Genomic DNA, 19,119 nt, shown 5'->3' with positions numbered 1-19,119 from the left:
TATTCCGAACGAGACCAAAGAAACAGAAAAATACCTAGAACATCCTAAAACATGGTATTGGGTCAAATAGTAAAAACAATCAAGATCTAGAGTGAGAAAAAATAAGCTAAATTATTATTTTGATTTCTCTATATGTTTAATTAGTTTAATTTCATTCCTTTATTATTAAGAAGTTGAATTTAATTCCGTAATTTTTAAAATTAATGCAATATTGTTCTTTTTGTTTACGCCATTTAAATTTCTAACAGCGGTGTTTTACATGGCCACTACATTCCATTTTTTTATTGTGCACATACCAACAAAGTTAGTGTTTTTTTTCTCATAATTGGATAGAAATGACAACATTACATCAATTTTAAAAACCAAGGAGCAAATTTAATGTTTTAATAATAGAGAACCAAATTCAACTAAATAAATAGAGAGACCACATTATTAATTTAGCCAAAAATTTAAGCTTAGAATATTAGAATATAATTGGAATTTTTAGAAATTATTTGGAATTTCTATGTAAAATGACTTAAATACTTTCAATTGTCTTTAAAATTTGAAAAAAAAAAAGAAGTTATTTTAACCTCTAAACATTATATTTTTAGATGAAAAAATATTTATAAGGTTTAATGTATGTATCTATAACAATTCATAATTAATTTGATTTGTCTTAATTTTCTTTAAATTTACAACACAAATAATTAAAATTATTTTTATTATTTTAGGACTAATCTTTTTCCTTAACTATTTGGTGAGTCATCACTAACATATAAGAATTAAATTTTTTATTTAAATTTATTAGCCTAATTAATTGACAATTATGTGAATTAATAGCAAAAAAAACAAAATTTAAAATATAATGATGGATAAGAACACATTTATTGTGCCATGTGATGCACAAAAATTAATCACAAATTTAGATGAAAAAGGATAATAGTAAACATTTCTAATTAATTTTAATAATCGATAAGGACGCATTTACTTACATTAAAAAATCAAAATTAAACTCTCTCATTCTATTTCTTTTCCTTCATCTACATGATCGATCTACACACACACAAACAAACAGACTTCGTTTCACCCTTTCATTTATGCCACTAATACAATAAAACTAGTTAGTTCTTGGTGTTTGGGAGAAAAAGTCTCACTTTTATTGATGTTATTGGTGTAAACTGGAAACTATTTAGTCCCTCTCCCATTGTTCAAGCTTAGCTTCTTCAGGGAAGGGGGAGTGAGACGTTTAATTCAAATTATTATTGTTAGTTAAATATAAGATTTATGGGAAGATATAAGATAGGTCTAATTGAATCTCTTTTATTAATATTTCTAATAAAATTAATATTTATCGATAAAAAAAATAAAAGATTTATGGGTTGAATTTGGCCCCAATTCCATCAGTTGTAATTTTGTGTATGATTTTATTAGTTTCCTTGTCATAATATTATTAAGTCGTAATTTTTTCGTCGTGAATATAATTGATATGCAATGTTTTTTTTTTTATAATTTAATCGTTTAGAATGATTTTTAATCATACTTTATAAGATTTAGACGGTTTAGTGATTAATTTAACATATTAGTTTTAGTCAAAAAAGATTCTAAATCGGTTTGTTTTAATTAAATAATGATTTTAATTTTCTTATTTTCGTTAAACAATTATTTAATCTATATATTTATTCTAATTAAATAGTGAGCTAGCTAATCAGTTTATTTTAATTAAAATAATTATTTAAACAATATTTTTTTTAGTTAAACAGTGTTTTGATCCATCTAATCCACCTCTCTCTTCCTTTGTCACCCTCTCTTCCTTTGCCATCACCCCATCTCTATTGAACTCAAACACAATCCCTCTTAAGCTTGTGTGTGTCTCTTACAAATCATACACAAGGTCAACAAAATAGTCAGTGCTTACAGATCCAACAAAACTTATTTGAAGTGGATTTCCTCATCTCAGTTGTGGGGTTAAGTATTTTAAGCCTAAGACAGAGACGATTGTTGGGAAGAAAATGATTGGTGCTAATGAGAAATCTATGTTTGTTTAATTTGTGTTGGGTTGTCTAATGTACTTAATTAATTATTTCTTAAATTGTTTACTTGCACATGGATCCCTTACAAAAAAAATAAAAAATATTAGCAGCCTCTAGTCGCCCCATGAAGTCCACAGGATCCTGTTGAACGTGTGTTTATAGAGTGCATGAGTTTTATAGAGATGGAAAATCATTTTATATATGTTTGATTTGAGTGTTTTTTAATTTTATTTTAAAAAATAGAAAATAAAAGTAAAAATATGCTTATTTAAAATTTATAAAACATTTTTTCTAAAAATATTTTAATAAACAGGTTTAAAATTGATGATAATAAATTAATATTTTTAATCTTTTCTTAATAAGTGAAAACACGATGATGATACTTTAAAATATATTTTTTAATATATGTTTTCTAAATCTTAAAAATTTCAAAATAAATAAATACTCAAACTAAACGTAAGCTTAAAATTTTGATGAATTGATTGACTTGGTGGGTTTCACAGCAATAGTGGGATATTGATGGATGGTCGTTGCTAGCAATTCCAGGAGGTGGTTAATGGTTTATGAGTAAATGTGAGCTCTCTAGTTCATTGTGACGGTTTGCCACAATCATAGCTCATGGCAAGTATGTTTGATAAAAAATTTTACACCTTAAATATTTTTCATTAGATGTAATCTTATTATTTATGTCAGATATAAAATGGGAAAAAAATTAAATATTTAATATAACTATATATTTAGAACTTAAATTCAAGATTTTTAATTAAATTGAAATAATTTTTCGACGGTTTATTCACGGGTTGATAGTATGTTTGGGATATTTGACTTTGAGACCTGAGAATGAAAATTTTTATTCAAGCAAGTTACTCTATAGAATTTGATTCGAGTCTATTGAAGACTAATTAAGTTTTTCACTTGGGTACTTACTCAATTGCATGTTTTGAATTCGGCAAAGATTTTTAATTCATCCACAGTTCCTAGAGTAAATATAAGTTGACATATAATTAAAATCAGAATAGCTTTATAAAAGAATATCATGATTTCTGTAAAGCGTAGGGGTCTCTACACACTAATAATTGTTGATTGGAAAATGAAGATTTTAGATGATAGTAATTAAATTTAAAATAATTTTTTATGCATGTTTTTATTTTATTTTATTTATAATTCTTAACTGCCGACATTTTAATAATAGTTGTAATGCTACACTCCTAAATTATATTACAGGATTCAGTTCCTATATATAAAATGCTGCTGAATATCTTATTAAAATGTAGCATTTAAATTAAAAAATTAAATTGAACATGTTTAATTTTTAAAAGGATGTTTATTTATGTGTAACATCAAATTTAAAGTAACTTTTAAAATTAAAAAATAAAAAATAAACTACATACACACGATGTAGTATGTTGTTATCAATTTAATAAATTGGGAAGGGACTTCAAGACTATGTGTTTATGTAACTTATTTTACTCAATAACTTTTTATAAACATTAAATTTAACTATTGGTCAAGAGTTTTTATTAAGTAGAGAAAATTTATAAAATTTTATATGATTTAAAAGTATATGGTATTTTATCAATTAATCTTATTATAGCATATAATATAATTTTTAAAATAAAAGAAAATATTGACTATAAGATCATATATTTACGAATGTTCAATTTATTTAAAATCTAACATACATACATTTTATTTAAAATCTGACATGCATATTCAATAACATAATATAGCATGGTTTAATGATTAGATTTAGAACTTTGTATTCTAAAAAGTTATTAAGGAAAATAAATCTCTAAGACTTGTAATTTTTATCTTTCATCAAAATTTAACTTGATAAAAGTTGAGGTTGAGATTTTAAATCAAGCTGTGATAGAATTTCACTCATTGAAAGAAAAATCATTTAACCAAGTAAAATAGTACTCGATCCAAATGGTACTCCAAGAAAAATCTCAATCATGAAGTAGTAAGAATTTAAATGGTATAAAGAAAAAGAAAAGTGGTGGAACTTAAACACGCGCCTACAAAAGAAGGTGGGTTGAATTTAAGGGTTCCAAATGGTAATGTTGCATTGGTGATAGTAGGAATTTTAGACAAACATGAGTGGGGATGTTGTTATGTTATGATAGAGAAAACAGAAAGCGTCAAAAAGAGTTTAATATTTGGCATTGACTCGCAGGCTGCGCCCATGACATGTTGATTCTGACTACACCCTAGTGCCTTGTTTGGGACGACTCTTATTTTCATCCATTTTTCATTCATGCTAACAAATCGCGTTATACAATTCTGGAAAGTAAAGTGTCTAATTAACCATATTATATTTTTTATTTGATTTCCCTATCATCCTATACTCAAAAGTCCTTTCTTATAATAATTATAATATTTTATTAAGGTTTAGTTAATCTATTTGGTGTTTATATATACTTCATCTCACCTTCATGTTTTATTCTAAATACTTAAAAATTCTACTATTTTAATTTATTAACAAGCAATTTTTTCATATTTTAATATTTGATATTAGTTTTATGAAAAAAGAAAGAAAAAGAATTTTATCATAGAAATTATTTATGATCTATGCCAAATAAAAGTTATTTGACACCGTAAAATCATTAGAAAATGAAAGTATATATTCATATAGGAATTAAAATGTGTGTATAAAATTTAATTTAGAAAGGGTGGATAATAGGCATCAAATGATTAATTATTATTTTTTAATTATAACTTGTAATTTCACATTTACCCCTGACAACTACTGCTGATATATGTCCCACTAGCATGCTGCAAACATACATACATATCAGAGGTTGTTCAGTCTTGTAAAAACTTATTTGGTACGGTGTCAGTTAAAGATTCTTAGAATTTAATGTCCCCACCCTCCTCTATGATATGTAGATGATAATTAGTTGCTAAAGTTTGTAAACAAAGCTATATCCGGGTTTGTCTGGTAAAGATAAAAAAGGTTATGAATTGGGATATAAATTTAAAAGTTATCCAAATTGAGATTCATAAAGATCAGATTAGACAGATGTCTTGATTGATCCTTCCAAGTTAAGGTCTTGCAGAGGAGAAGGTCCGAATTTGTTTTTATATGTCAAAATGTTAATGCTATTATCATTCACTTTCCTAGTATTACAACAGTATTAGAAGTATTTTCCTTTATAATCATTATTACCTAATCCCTACCTCTCCTCCTCGTCCTTCTTCTTCATCTGAAGGATCAAATTCCATTAGTGAGATATCTCTTCAAGAGTTCCATTTGGGGTGTTGATGTACAAAATAATTTCTTACTAATTTTTGTTCTTTGTATTAGAAAAGTGAGGAGATACATATAAGTATATAACACCTAATTGATGTGGCCAGAGATCATAGATCTCAAAAAACAAGAGAGGAGTACCATAAAAATAACTCAATGTCATTGATTGATTTGATAAAATATACAATGAAGGGGTGGAAGAGCTCTATATATAGAACTTATTTCTAACAAATTATAACTACTCTTTTAACACTTTGATTACTTGTCCAACAAAAAGAAAATTCAATTTTGAAACAATTGACTATTTTTATGCAACCTAATAGTACCTATAAAAATACTAGTGGAAAAAAAAATGACTGTTAGCAAGGACAAAAATTGCTGAAGTTCGAATTCCAAGTTTGATTAAATCATTAATGCCGTTGAGGGTGGGGTGCTAAGAGTTTGAGGACATTCTTTTCAAATACCTTTGCTTTTCTACAAGTCAGACACATTGATGATGCCCACATTGAAGTTGATACTCAATTCCCAATTCCAGAATCCTAAGCTACATTTGCTTGCAAGAAAAAAGTGAAAGTCAGTGGTGAATCCAATTCCCCTAATTTATATTAAAATAAAAAAGGTAAAAGACTAGAAATGCTGTAAAATGATGGGAAGAAAAAGGGACCACACACCACAGTGTCTAAGTGCAACATTTAGCAAAATATCGAGGTGCTCTAATCATAGAAAAAGAGTCCATTTATGTTTGGACAGTGCTACATACGGTGGGTATACGAACCCGGATGGATCCATTTAAATCCTGACCCGTAAAGTTTGTATTTTTGACGGATCGGATAAATTTAGTCTATAAAATAAATAGGTTTTTTTAAGGTTTATATTTGATTTATAAAAGTCTGCAAAAAAAATGGATCTATCTGTAAACCCAAATAGTAATTTGAAAAAAATATTTTTTTAAAAAAAGATATTTTTTCAAAAGTGAAAAATGTATAAAATTAAAAGAAAATAAACTGACTTTATTTTTAAGATAAAATCTATCATACTAAAATATACTTATATTTTAAATATAACAAATTAAAAATACTTACACATTAGACATAAGTGGGTTAAATATATAATTCACATCTTTGTGGATAACGTCAACGAGATATGTGAACTTAACGAATTAGATTAAAAAATTCGATGTAATTATGTGAATTTTAAAAAAGAGACCAGTTATCTATAAAATCGGCGGGATTAACGGGTCAGACCGTGAATCTGAGTTTGTATACCTAACCCTAGTGCTACATGTAACCACCAAACATGTTTTATCAACCAACAAGGTTGGGTCTAATGGAAGGACTAATTTCCCAAAAAATAAAGAATTAAGAATCTTTGTTAAGAAAAATGTTCATATTTAATATCCCAAAACCATGTTTCGAATAGGACCGTGAGGGGAAAAAAAAAAACACTTTTTACCACAATATTGATTCCAAAGAATTGACAAGTTCGAATGGATTATGAAAACGTAAAGTTCTTTAATTTATTGCTGCACATGGTCGTACGTTTCATACATTACATTTATATGTTGAAATTTCAAGTCTAAGGAGTAAGGATAAAAAATAATGTTAGTGGATAAACTAGAAAACTTGTCGGACATGTTGTAGGTCAGAAGCAACTTTGTCAACATCTACTATTAATGTAAGAATATAAAAGTCAGAACATTGAATATTAGGCTTTTTGAATTAGTACTCAATCATTTCGGAAAAAACTATCGATTGAAAATATGTGTCTCTGAAAGGCTAATTGCCAAATAGAAAAGCATACAGAGAGGAGATAACAATATACTAATTTAAATCGAACTATGTCAATATGAAACGGCGAAAGTTCATTTAAAATTATAAAAGTTTTGATTATTTCAATTTTCAACCGCGTAGGAGAGATCCATATGCAAAACAGGAGGGGAAAAAAGCATATAAAATAGCTGCAATGACGTTTAGGAATGGCTCCTTAGTGTTTATGGAAAAAGATGGTAGCATGTAGTTATTTCTAGTGAGAAAAATCATTCCTTTGAAATTCGAAGGGTAGACATAATAATTAGAGGATATTAAACAAGCCCATAAAGTTGTTCTTGAGATAATTTCTTCTAACTTGTACAATACTAACATGATTGCACGCTGAATTTTTTTTGAAGAACTTCAAGTTTTACTATAAAATTCTTGCCATTATTGACATTGTTTATTGTTCTTTTTCCTTAGAATTTGACATGGTCAACGTGAAGATATAAAATGAATTGAATGGTGGAAAAAAAAAAGAGAAAAAAACCACATATTCATCTCATCTACTAATAAAAAGTCTAATATTCTAATAAACTAATATTTGACAACAAAAAAATTGGTCAACCTCCTTGACGCCCTTCTCCTCCTTCATTGATCATTATTTCTTCATCTGCCCTATTGATTTCTAAGTCCTCCTTCATTTTTTATTCAACTTTATATGTTTATGACAATTCATTGAAGAAATAATAAAAAATGGTTTGATGTTGGACTTGCTTTAATTGATGCTTAGTTGCTTTGCTTTATATGTTGTACAGACAAGTTTTAAAAGATTTGATATATAGTGTTTAGATATAAGTTTAAGATTCACGTTTTCTGATAAACTCACATCTAGAACGTGGATCAACTTAAAGCAAAAATATTGTTTTTGCGTCATATGAGAATTTGGAGAAGTTCCAAACCAATCAGGTTAGCACTTGTGTTTACAATTTTTTTTAATTTTTTTTGCTTTAAGTATATTATTGCAACATTAAGACTTCTTTTTGTCTTGCTACTTTTGTGTCCTTATGCATTACTAAAATTTTACTTCTCCTTTGTTCTTCTGTTCACATTTGACTTTTTTTTTTATCTCAAATAGTATAGAAGAAGTAACTTTACAGGAGCTAAGCAAATGTTCATAACAGACTACTCAAGGCCACCTCTTTTCAGATAAGTAATTGAATGTTTTATTCTTTTTAAATTGCATTGTTAAAACATTGTGATCATCACGTATCGTCTGACCCTATACGCTTAACTACTTTTATTAATTTCAATTTATTTAATTAGTTAAGGTTATGAAACCATCACAATTTTTTTGGAATCTATGGACATCAAACATCACTGGACTAAATATTTTTTTATCTTCAAAACAGTAAAATATCAAATAATTTGTTAGAAATTATATAAAAAGGAGAAAAAAAGTAAAACTTCCTAAAATAAATTACAGTTTACACGTGTTTGAATAAGTGTTGGTAAAATTAATTTTCAATGAAATTGATTTTAGTTAAAATTGATTTTGATGTAATGTGATTTTTATTTGAATGTTTTTGTAATAAAATCAGGTTGAAAATAAAATCCATTACAAAATTTTGAATCTAACATAAAAATTACTCAAAATTGTTTCAGAATCAATCTTAGATCCATAATTAATTTTAAACTCTTTTTTTTAACATGAAACCAAATATGTCAAAATTTATTAAAAATCAATTATAAATACAAAATCAATTCTTCAACGCGCACACGATTAACAATTTCTATTCGATTAATTAATGTATTACAATATCTATTTATTACACTTTGCATTTTCTCAGGAAAATATGTTATTTTCTATATATATATATATATATATATATATATATATATATTTTACTTCTAGTTACTTAAAATAAGGCCTAAAAACTAGTGTTAATAAAACTATATTTTGAAGAATCTTTATCTAACTGAACCAAAACATAATAGATGAACAAATCAGGTCTCCATCCTTTTGATTAAAAAGTGGGTTGAATCAAATATTGTGTTTGGTTATGTGGTGGCGTGAAAGAAAATTATTATAGTATCTTTTTTTAAGGTTGAAGGCACTGCATTCTTTTTTTTGTAACTTCAAGATTTCAATGGTAAAAAATGGATTTTTGTGGTGCTACTGTATAAACGCATGTTTGGATTAGCTTGATAGAGGAATCTGTTTTTTTGTTTTTTTAATCTTTTCCGAACATGCAGTAGAAACTTGTTAGGGGAAGGTTTCTCTTTATTTATTTTTTGTTATAATCTAAACTCATTCTATAATTTTGATAATTATTATATCATTTTATAATTTACAACTATTATATCACATATACAATTCATATTAATCCAAAATCATTTATTACCTCATTTATATATATTAAAATCAACATAATATAAATATTTTAAAATATATTAAAATATGAATCATTTGATTATTTTTTTATTGTTATTTAATTTTGATAAAATTTAACACAAATAATTTTAATAATATATAATAATAATTCAACCATTAAATCAATAAAAGTTATCTTCTATATTAAATTATAAAAATAATGTAATATAATTTGGTTAGGAGCTGAGCTCAATAGTGAAGCAGTTTTTTATTTTTTCCAATTAGGATACCAGCAACATGCTTCGGATTTCAAGGGATAGGCAAAGATTCCCTGCAAGATACAGTCACATAAGGATTTTTCCATATAAAGATTCCCTAGGTGAATAGGGAATTTCCATTATGGCGTGTTTACATTTTGCACACAATGAAAAATAAAATCATAAGTTATCGTCTTAATAAATCACTCTGGCATGAAAAACAAAGAATAGTGTCAGTCTTATATTTCCAACTTTAATACTTAGCACAAGCAGTTGAGAACTTAAGGATTTATTTGAATATAAGATATAAGTGTTTTTGATTTTTTTTTTAAATATAAAGTTTCTTTCACTAGAAAAACTCTCAAAAACTACTAGAAGAACTTTTAATCTTATTTTCGAACATACACTAAGTTTTTTAAATAAAATTTGAAGTTCAATATTTAATTTAGACATAAAGTTGCAGTATTATTTTGTCCAAAATGAACTGGACTTGATAGAAGAGAATTATTTGGGTACTAAATAAAAGATCCCTATACTTTCTATTTATACTAAAACAAAAAAAATGAATCATCCCTAGAGTATCCAAGTAGCAGGGTATTGAATGTATATCCGATACAGAATCTATGGCAAATACAAATATGTGTGCTTTATAGGATAAGCACCAAACAAACATATTAAACCATGTGTAAGCTCTATTCATTTAATATAAAAAGAAATGTGGAACATTATACTCACGTTTTGCATTGTAGTAGCTTCCTGCTTCGATGAGGCCAAACAAAAACCCCATTTTTATATTAAATTTATTGAAGTAGAAAATTTTATAATTTACATTCAACTAGGGTGGGGGCTTTTTATTTACAATCAAATGTTGCAAAAAGAAAAGTGATAGAAAAAATGTTGCACAAAGGAAAACAGAAAAAGGTTCCATTTCATCCTTTTCCCACCCTATGTTTGGGCATAAAACACGAATCTATGAGTGAATTAAGCAGAAGTATGTCCCTAATGTTCCTCATGCTCTGCATTGGCTTCCTTATTGGAATGTTGATCAGCTCCTGCAATATTATAAGAAGCGTTGAAATTGTCATCATTCTGCACAAAAGCTGAACAATAATGGAGTTATGAAAGAAACCCGAATACCCCCATCAGTGTTGTTAAGTCCTACTTCTTGTTTTACTAATAGTGTGTTGAAGAGTGAATGTGTTACTAACACTCCCCTAAGATAAATTGATGTTTAATTATTTTGTACAAGGATTGGGGAGCTTATTCCTTTCTCAAGTTCGTTTAAGTCCAGAGTTAATGCTGGCATATAATCTCTTGAATAGTTTCTCTCCAAGACAATGGGGGACAACTTTGATTCTTTAAAAAAAAAAAAAAAAAAAACTCAAGCTTTTGACATACGCTCAACAACACTAAAGGTGAAAGATTAATTTAAAATTTAGATACAGTAGCATAATTATTAATCAGAATGGTGAAAACATCAGCTATTTCCTGAATAACAAACATCAGCTACAGTAGCATAATTATTAATCAGAATGGTGAAAACAAGTTATAGTTTAATCTTTTGGAGAAATTTCATGAATACTATCTGAGTTGTGCTATTTCCTGCCAAATTAATTTGGTAGAAAAGGGATATGAATGAATTTGCAAGTTGCAACCAATCATCAGATAAGAGAAGATACCGGAGATGATTAGGAATAAATACTAGTATTACAGATAGAGTTCCTACTAAAAATCATTTCCCGTAGGGTGGTAAATGAGATAAAGCAGATAAATATACCTATTTAGTGTGACCATTAGCTGACATAACTTCATGAAGCTATAAGCATTTTTCTTCTTCTACCTGACAACCAGAACTCAAATTATTAACACAGAAATAAACCAAAACTATCTAGTATACATCAGGCAACGGCATCAAAAGGGGCAACCAATTTATATTTGGACATAGACAGATTGCTAAATCACAAAACTCAATATTATGATCCAGCGCCTAGAATTAGAACAACAAAACACTTTAGCAAGGTTTTCCTCTCCATTTCTGTGGAATAAACACATTTGCAATTGATGTTACTGAACATAATACACAACATGTATAAGATTAAGGGTGAGTTTATTTAAACTTTAAAATAAATACTTTTTATATAAGTATTTTTTTCATCAACCAGATAAGATTTATTTTTTAAAATAAACATAAAATTGTTTTTTTTAAGTGAAAACAATTTAGACCAATACATTTAAAAAATAAAAAAAATTGCTTATTTTATTTAAATAAGTATTTATTTCAACAAAAAAGTTTTAAATAAACTGACCCTAATTAGAGAAATAGTAGTAGATAGATCAATAGGCCAGAATATTTTGCAGGAAGAGACTGGAATCAAATGATCTAGGTTGATCACATAATAAATTTATCATCAGACTATTTTGCAAAGACAAAGGAGTTGTCTACAATGTGATATAAGCATTTTGTGCAGAGGATAAATCAGACAAAGAGCTGATAAATAAATTGCCCAGATTGCTATGCAGCAAGAAATTAAAATCAAATGACCAAGCATTATGAGTTAATAAATTTACCATCATAAAATAATAGCACATTGTGAAACTACCAATTTTACCCTCTTAGTTGCATATCTTGTTCACAACTTGACATTGCTAGCAGCACTAAAAAGTTGTTACTTTCCTAAATTTGTAGCAGAATGAAGCATATATAAACAAGTGGTGTAAGAAAACAAAACCCAATAGCCAACTAAAGAATTTCGAGGGGAAAAAAAAAGGAGAAAATATAACAACCTGAAGTTTTTGCAATTTATGTAACATTGATATATATATGCTTCCCTAAAAGACCTCATTCTGCTTGTCCATATGCCTGTCCACCAGAAACATAAGAATAGAATATTAATTCAAAAATAGTTTCAAAAAAATAGCAGCAATTAATTAATGAGTTAATCACAAATTCACAATAATTTAATCGCATTATGAAAGCACGGAGTAGAAGGGGAATGTACTTCAATAACTCTTCAGAGGCTCTTGTGTGAAATTTTCCAGGTTCCATCCTGATATATAAACAATTGAAGATCAAATTAATCAAAAAACGCAAAGGGAACATTTTTGCTTAATTTAAGGGCATATTAGAAGAAGCCCATTAAACAGATGGCTTTGTGTGTGTGGGGTGTTGCTAGGTGCACCCAGCAATTTCCCATTTTTCCAAAATTGTCCTTCCATAAAATATGCATTAGAAATTTTAGTGTTATGTATAACAACATTATTTATTTTATAACATAATTGACTCATTAGCTCAATTGGTTAGAGCATTGTGCTAATAACCTGAAAGTCACAGATAACTTCTTCCGTAAAATTTTATGGAAGGGCAATTTTGGGAAAATGGGTAATTACTGGGTGCACCTAGCAAAACACTCGTGTGTGTTGTCTTCCAAGGAAAGGCCCTGGTCCTCTCTGGGCCTGGAGTTGCCCAAACTAACCAAAAGAGCGGGGTGTGTTGAAAATGCGCATTTTGGGCCAATTTGCATAGGCTGAGGAAAAGTTAAAAGTTTAATTACTATATTAATCTTCTAATTTATTTTTAATTTAATCCCTTAATGTTTTTTATTAGTTTTAATTTTATTTTTTTTTAGGTTCAATTATTTCATTTATTGTTTAAAGTTTGTTCAATTTGGTCTCATTGTTTGTCCATTACCTCCCAATATTTTCAAAACAATGAGACCAAATTTAATTTTAAATGAAACTAAATTGAACATATTTTAAAAAATGATAGATCTAATTAAAAAAAATAAAAAATAAAAGAATCAACTTGAACCTAAGGATTAAATTAAACCTTTGAAAAATAAAAAGTGATTGAAGAATAACTTCCGAAATCAGAACCAAAATTCCAAATAAGAGTGTCGCGGCCACTATATTTTCACAAGGGAGCCTAATGGAACTGATTGGCTGAATAACTTGGCGAAATTTTTTCTATGTAAATCATCATTAAAAGGTTTCAAATAATGCGAAATTAACTTGCCAACAACACCTATCCAATCATCTCTGTCCAGAAGCAAATGCTGCTGCCATCTCCTAATTGCCGTTGCACAGATTGAGGAATTTTAAGGAAGATTCATGAGAGGTAAAATTTGGTCTTCACATCGGTATTTAGCTCTCAGGGAACTTTACCCATGATTTATCCCTATTAATGAATAGTTCCCAAGTCAACTTTTGCATATAAGCATCATTGACACCTCTCATATTTCTAATGCCAAGCTACATTTGAGAAATAACAACAGTATGTGCTGGGAATTGAAAGGCTAAGAATGGTGTTTACATGCTAGCAGAAATCACGATGAAGCTACATTTGATATTAATGTTAAGAGGGGGTGCATTGCATAAATGTGGTAAAAAGACTAATAATGTGAATGCTGTTAGAACAAATCTCTTTTAACCTGTGATATTACAAACTACAAAGAAACACAGGTTATTAATAAAATGCGGAAATTACAGATCAAATCATACCTCCAGCCATTCCTATGAAGAGTTTCTTGTTTTGGTTCTTCCAAGCTCTCTCTCTTTCTACTCTCTAGATGGTGTATAAGACTGAATTCGAAGGGATGAGCTCAGGGACCAAATTCATGTGCTTATATAGGCATTCTACCATCAAGAATGCATTTACCAGCCATTACCACTCATTATTGGCTGTTACAATTCATTATTGGCCATTATCATCCATTAACAGCCATTCAATTTGGCTTTCAAAACTGATGAGCGTTACAAAATTTCAAAATGTTATGACCATGAATTATTACATTCTCCCACTTGGTCCAAACATTTTGACTTAATGCTCAATCTTCTTAAGAAATGAATATATGAATCATAGTGATAATTCCTCTTATAACGAGTAATATCATCTATGTATTACAATATACTCAATTTCCCAAGCAGTATACTTAAAGTGGTAATAAAACTTCATGAATAAACCCAATGTTTATTCTTGGTCCAAAACATAATTTTTCTCAAATAAATCAATGTGCACCAAAATATGAGAAAATATCATAATATAAAAGTTTCAATTTTTACATATATGTATACAATCATAAATTGGAACCAAGTCCCATTCTTTCTACATGATCCTTAAATTTAAACGGTGGCATGCCTTTAGTTAAAGGATCAGCGATCATCAACTCAGTGCTTATATGCTCAATGACCACTTTCTTGTCTTTTACTCTTTCTCTAATGGCTAAGTACTTAATGTCGATGTGCTTACTTCGACTTCCACTTTTGTTATTCTTAGCCATAAAGACAGCAGCTGAGTTATCGCAAAAAATTCTTAAAGGCCTTGAAATAGTATCAATTATCTTCAGCCCAGAAATGAAACTTTTAAGCCATACACCATGTGATGTAGCCTCAAAACAAGAGACAAACTCAGCTTCCATGGTAGAAGTAGCAGTCAAAGACTGCTTAACACTCCTCCATGAAATAGCTCCACCAGCCATCATGAAAATGTACCCAGATGTTGATCTACGAGAGTCAACACAACCAGCAAAGTCTGAGTCTGAATAACCAATCGCATCTAGATTGTCTGTCTGTTTATACATAAGCATGTAATCTTTGGTCCCTTGAAGGTACCTCAACACTTTCTTAGCAGCTCTCCAGTGGTCAATACCTGGATTACTCTGATATCTTCCTAACATTCCAACTGCAAAAGCAATGTCAGGCCTTGTGCATACTTGAGCATACATGAGGCTTCCAACAACTGAAGCATAAGGAATGTTTTTCATTTGTTCCCTCTCAAAGTCATTCTTTGGACATTGGTTCAAATTAAACCTATCACCCTTCACAATGGGAGCAACACTTGGTGAACAATCTTTCATCCGAAATCTCTCTAGAATTTTGTTAATATAGGTTTCCTGTGATAGACCCAAAATACCTCGAGATCTATCTCTATGAATCTTAATGCCGATGACATAAGATGCATCACCCATATCCTTCATGTCAAAATTCTTAGAGAGAAATTGTTTCACCTCATGTAGCAAACCCCGATCATTGGCTGCAAGTAAAATATCATCTACATATAAAACAAGAAAGCATATTTTACTCCCACTAACCTTGTGGTATATGCATTGATCCATGGGGTTTTCATCAAAACCAAATGAAGAAATTATCCCATGAAACTTAAGGTACCACTGACGAGAAGCTTGTTTTAAACCATATATAGATTTATTAAGTTTGCAAACCAAATGCTCACCACTATTAGAGGAGAAACCTTCAGGTTGTTTCATATAAACCTCCTCCTCTAAATCACCATTAAGAAAAGCTGTTTTCACATCCATTTGTTGCAACTCAAGGTCAAAATGAGCAACTAATGCCAAGATTATACGAAGAGAATCTTTCTTAGATACTGGAGAAAAAGTCTCTTTGTAATCTATTCCTTCCTTTTGAGTAAATCCCTTAGCAACAAGTCTTGCCTTGTATCTCTCAATGTTGCCTAATGAATCCTTTTTTGTCTTAAAGACCCATTTACATCCAATGGCCTTCGCCCCATTAGGCAACTCTACAAGGTTCCAAACTTTGTTACTCTGCATGGAACTCATCTCATCCTTCATGGCATCATACCATAAATTTGACTCTTTACAACTCATGGCTTGATCAAAAGTTTCAGGATCATTTTCAGCTCCAATATTATAGTCAGATTCTTGCAAATATACAATATAATCACTAGGAATAGCTGATTTTCTTACTCTAGTAGACCTCCTTAATGTTGCATCAACATTTTCTTGGGGATCATGTTGTTCAACTGGTTGTTCATCATTTTCATGAATTTGATGATCAACTTGATCTACTGGATTATCAACAACAGTTTGTGGAATGCCAATCATGTGTTGTTCATCATCCCTTTGAACTTGAGGGGTATGAATTACAACCAATCTTTCATTTGACGTGGAAGGTTGAGATTCTATATAATCAATTTCAGAACCTAAGTCCCTCAATTGATCACTCCCACTGATCAAATCATTTTCAATAAATTTGGCATTTCTTGATTCCACAATCCTAGTAATATGATGTGGACAATAAAACCTATAACCTTTAGACCTTTCGGCATATCCAATGAAATACCCACTAATGGTCCTCGGGTCAAGTTTCTTCTCTTGTGGGTTATATATTCTCACCTCAGACGGACAACCCCAAACGCGCATATGTTTCAAACTCGGTTTCCAACCTTTAAATAACTCAAAAGGTGTCTTTGGGACAGCCTTGGTTGGAACACGATTTAATATATACACTGCCGTCTTTAGTGCTTCAGCCCACAAGGATTTAGGAAGATTGGAGTTGCTAAGCATACTCCGCACCATGTCCAATAATGTTCGGTTCCTTCTTTCTGCCACACCATTCTGATTCGGAGAACCAGGCATAGTGTATTGGGCAACAATCCCATGTTCTTGAAGGAACTTTGCAAAGGGACCAGGTGCTTGTCCATTCTCAGTATACCTGCCATAGTATTCTCCACCTCTATCTGATCTCACTATTTTTATTTGCTTGCCACATTGGTTCTCAACTTCAGCCTTAAAGACTTTGAAGGCATCCAATGCTTCGTATTTGTTATGAAGCAAATAAACATTCATATATCGTGAATAATCATCTATAAAGGTGATAAAATATTTCTGACCATGTGCATCCATATCTGGACAACAAATATCAGTATGAATTATTTCTAATATGCTTGAACTCCTATTAGCACCTTTCTTAGACATGTTGGTCTGCTTACCCTTAATGCAGTCCATACAAGTCTTAAAGTCAGCAAAATCTAGAGTATTGAGTACCCCATCTTTCACTAACCTTTTAATCCTCTCAATGGAGATATGTCCTAATCTCCGGTGCCATAACATAGAGGAATTCTCATTAATATTACACCTTTTAATACCAGTTTGAACATGCATAGAACTATAAGTGGCATTATTTTGTAAACCAAGAAGATAAAGACCATCAGACAATATACCATTCCCAACACATTCAGAATTATAAAATAACTCAAATGATGTGTCTTTGAAATTAAAGGAATATCCAAACGGTACAAGCCTTGAAATAGAAATCAAGTTTCGGGAAAAACTTGGTACATAAAAAGTCCTTTCTAATTTTAAAATAAAGCCACTACTTAAAGTCAAAATGCAAGTTCCAATGGCCTCCACATGTGAGCCTAGCTTATTGCCTGATAAAATGCTTTGCTCACTTCCCACTGGTTTCCTTAGGTTTTGCATACCCTGTAAAGAATTTGCAATATGAATAGTAGATCCAGAATCAATCCACCAGGTGTTAATATTAACACTAACCATATTAGATTCATAACATACTAATGAGATTGATTTACCTTTCTTCTCAAGCCATTTCTGGAATCCGGGGCAATTCTTTTTCATGTGTCCCTTCTTCTTGCAAAAGAAACACTTTGCCACCTTCTTAATATCAGCTTGAGGTGGTATTTTACCATTCCCCTTCTGATAAGCTTGAGACTTAATTGCTTTGTTCTTCCCATAAGCAGTAGTCAGTAGTGCACTCTCACCCATCTCCATTACAAGCCTTTCTTCTTCCTGAACACACATGGTCATTAATTCATTGATAGACCATTTATCTTTATGTGTGTTGTAGGAAATCTTAAATGGCCCATATTCATGCGGAAGGGTGTTCAAAATGAAATGCACTAGGAAGGACTCAGACATATCAACCTCTAGTTTCTTAAGTTGAGCTGAAATATCTCGCATTTTCATGATGTACTCACGCACACCTTTCACACTGGTGAGCCGAAGAGAAGAAAACTTCATGATCAAGGTGCTTGCTAAAGTCTTATCTGAAGTGATGAACTGGTCATCAATGGCCTTAAGCAAGTCTCGGACCTTTTCATGCTGGTCAACAGAACCACGTATCCCAGCCGAGATTTTAGTCTTAATGAACATCACGCTGAGCCGGTTGGATCGTTCCCACCGCTCATATAGCGCAACGTCAGCTGGGCTACTTTCATTTGTGATTGCAGGTGGTTCGTCTTTCCTTATAGCATAATCTATGTCCATCCACCCCAATTGTAAAAGAATTCTCTCCTTCCATATCTTATAGTTATCTCCTTTGAGTTCGGGAACATCACATTGAATATCAGAAAAATTAATAGTTTGAGAAGCTGCAAAATTCAAAGGCTTATGTCAAAATTTGAGGCATACTAATCTTAATTGTATCTTTTACCAATGTAAACATACCATAAAATTGAATCTTGTGACATAAAAATTGCCTGTGGGCTAAATTTTTAATTCAATAAGAAACAATTAAACCTTATGATAGAATAATCAAATTATTTGCTTAATATTCATGCTTTACGGGTACAATATGAAAATAATTTAATTTCTATCGTAAATTTTTACTTTATGATAAAATCGACAAATTATACATATATCATGATGCCTGTGGGTAAATCATGAAAAATAATACGTCATTTTATCCCAATTAATTATACAGATAT

This window comes from Glycine soja, chromosome 7, assembly GCF_004193775.1.
Source record: "Glycine soja cultivar W05 chromosome 7, ASM419377v2, whole genome shotgun sequence".
NCBI classification, from domain to species: domain Eukaryota; kingdom Viridiplantae; phylum Streptophyta; class Magnoliopsida; order Fabales; family Fabaceae; genus Glycine; species Glycine soja.
Note: the sequence above shows the minus strand (reverse complement) of the source record.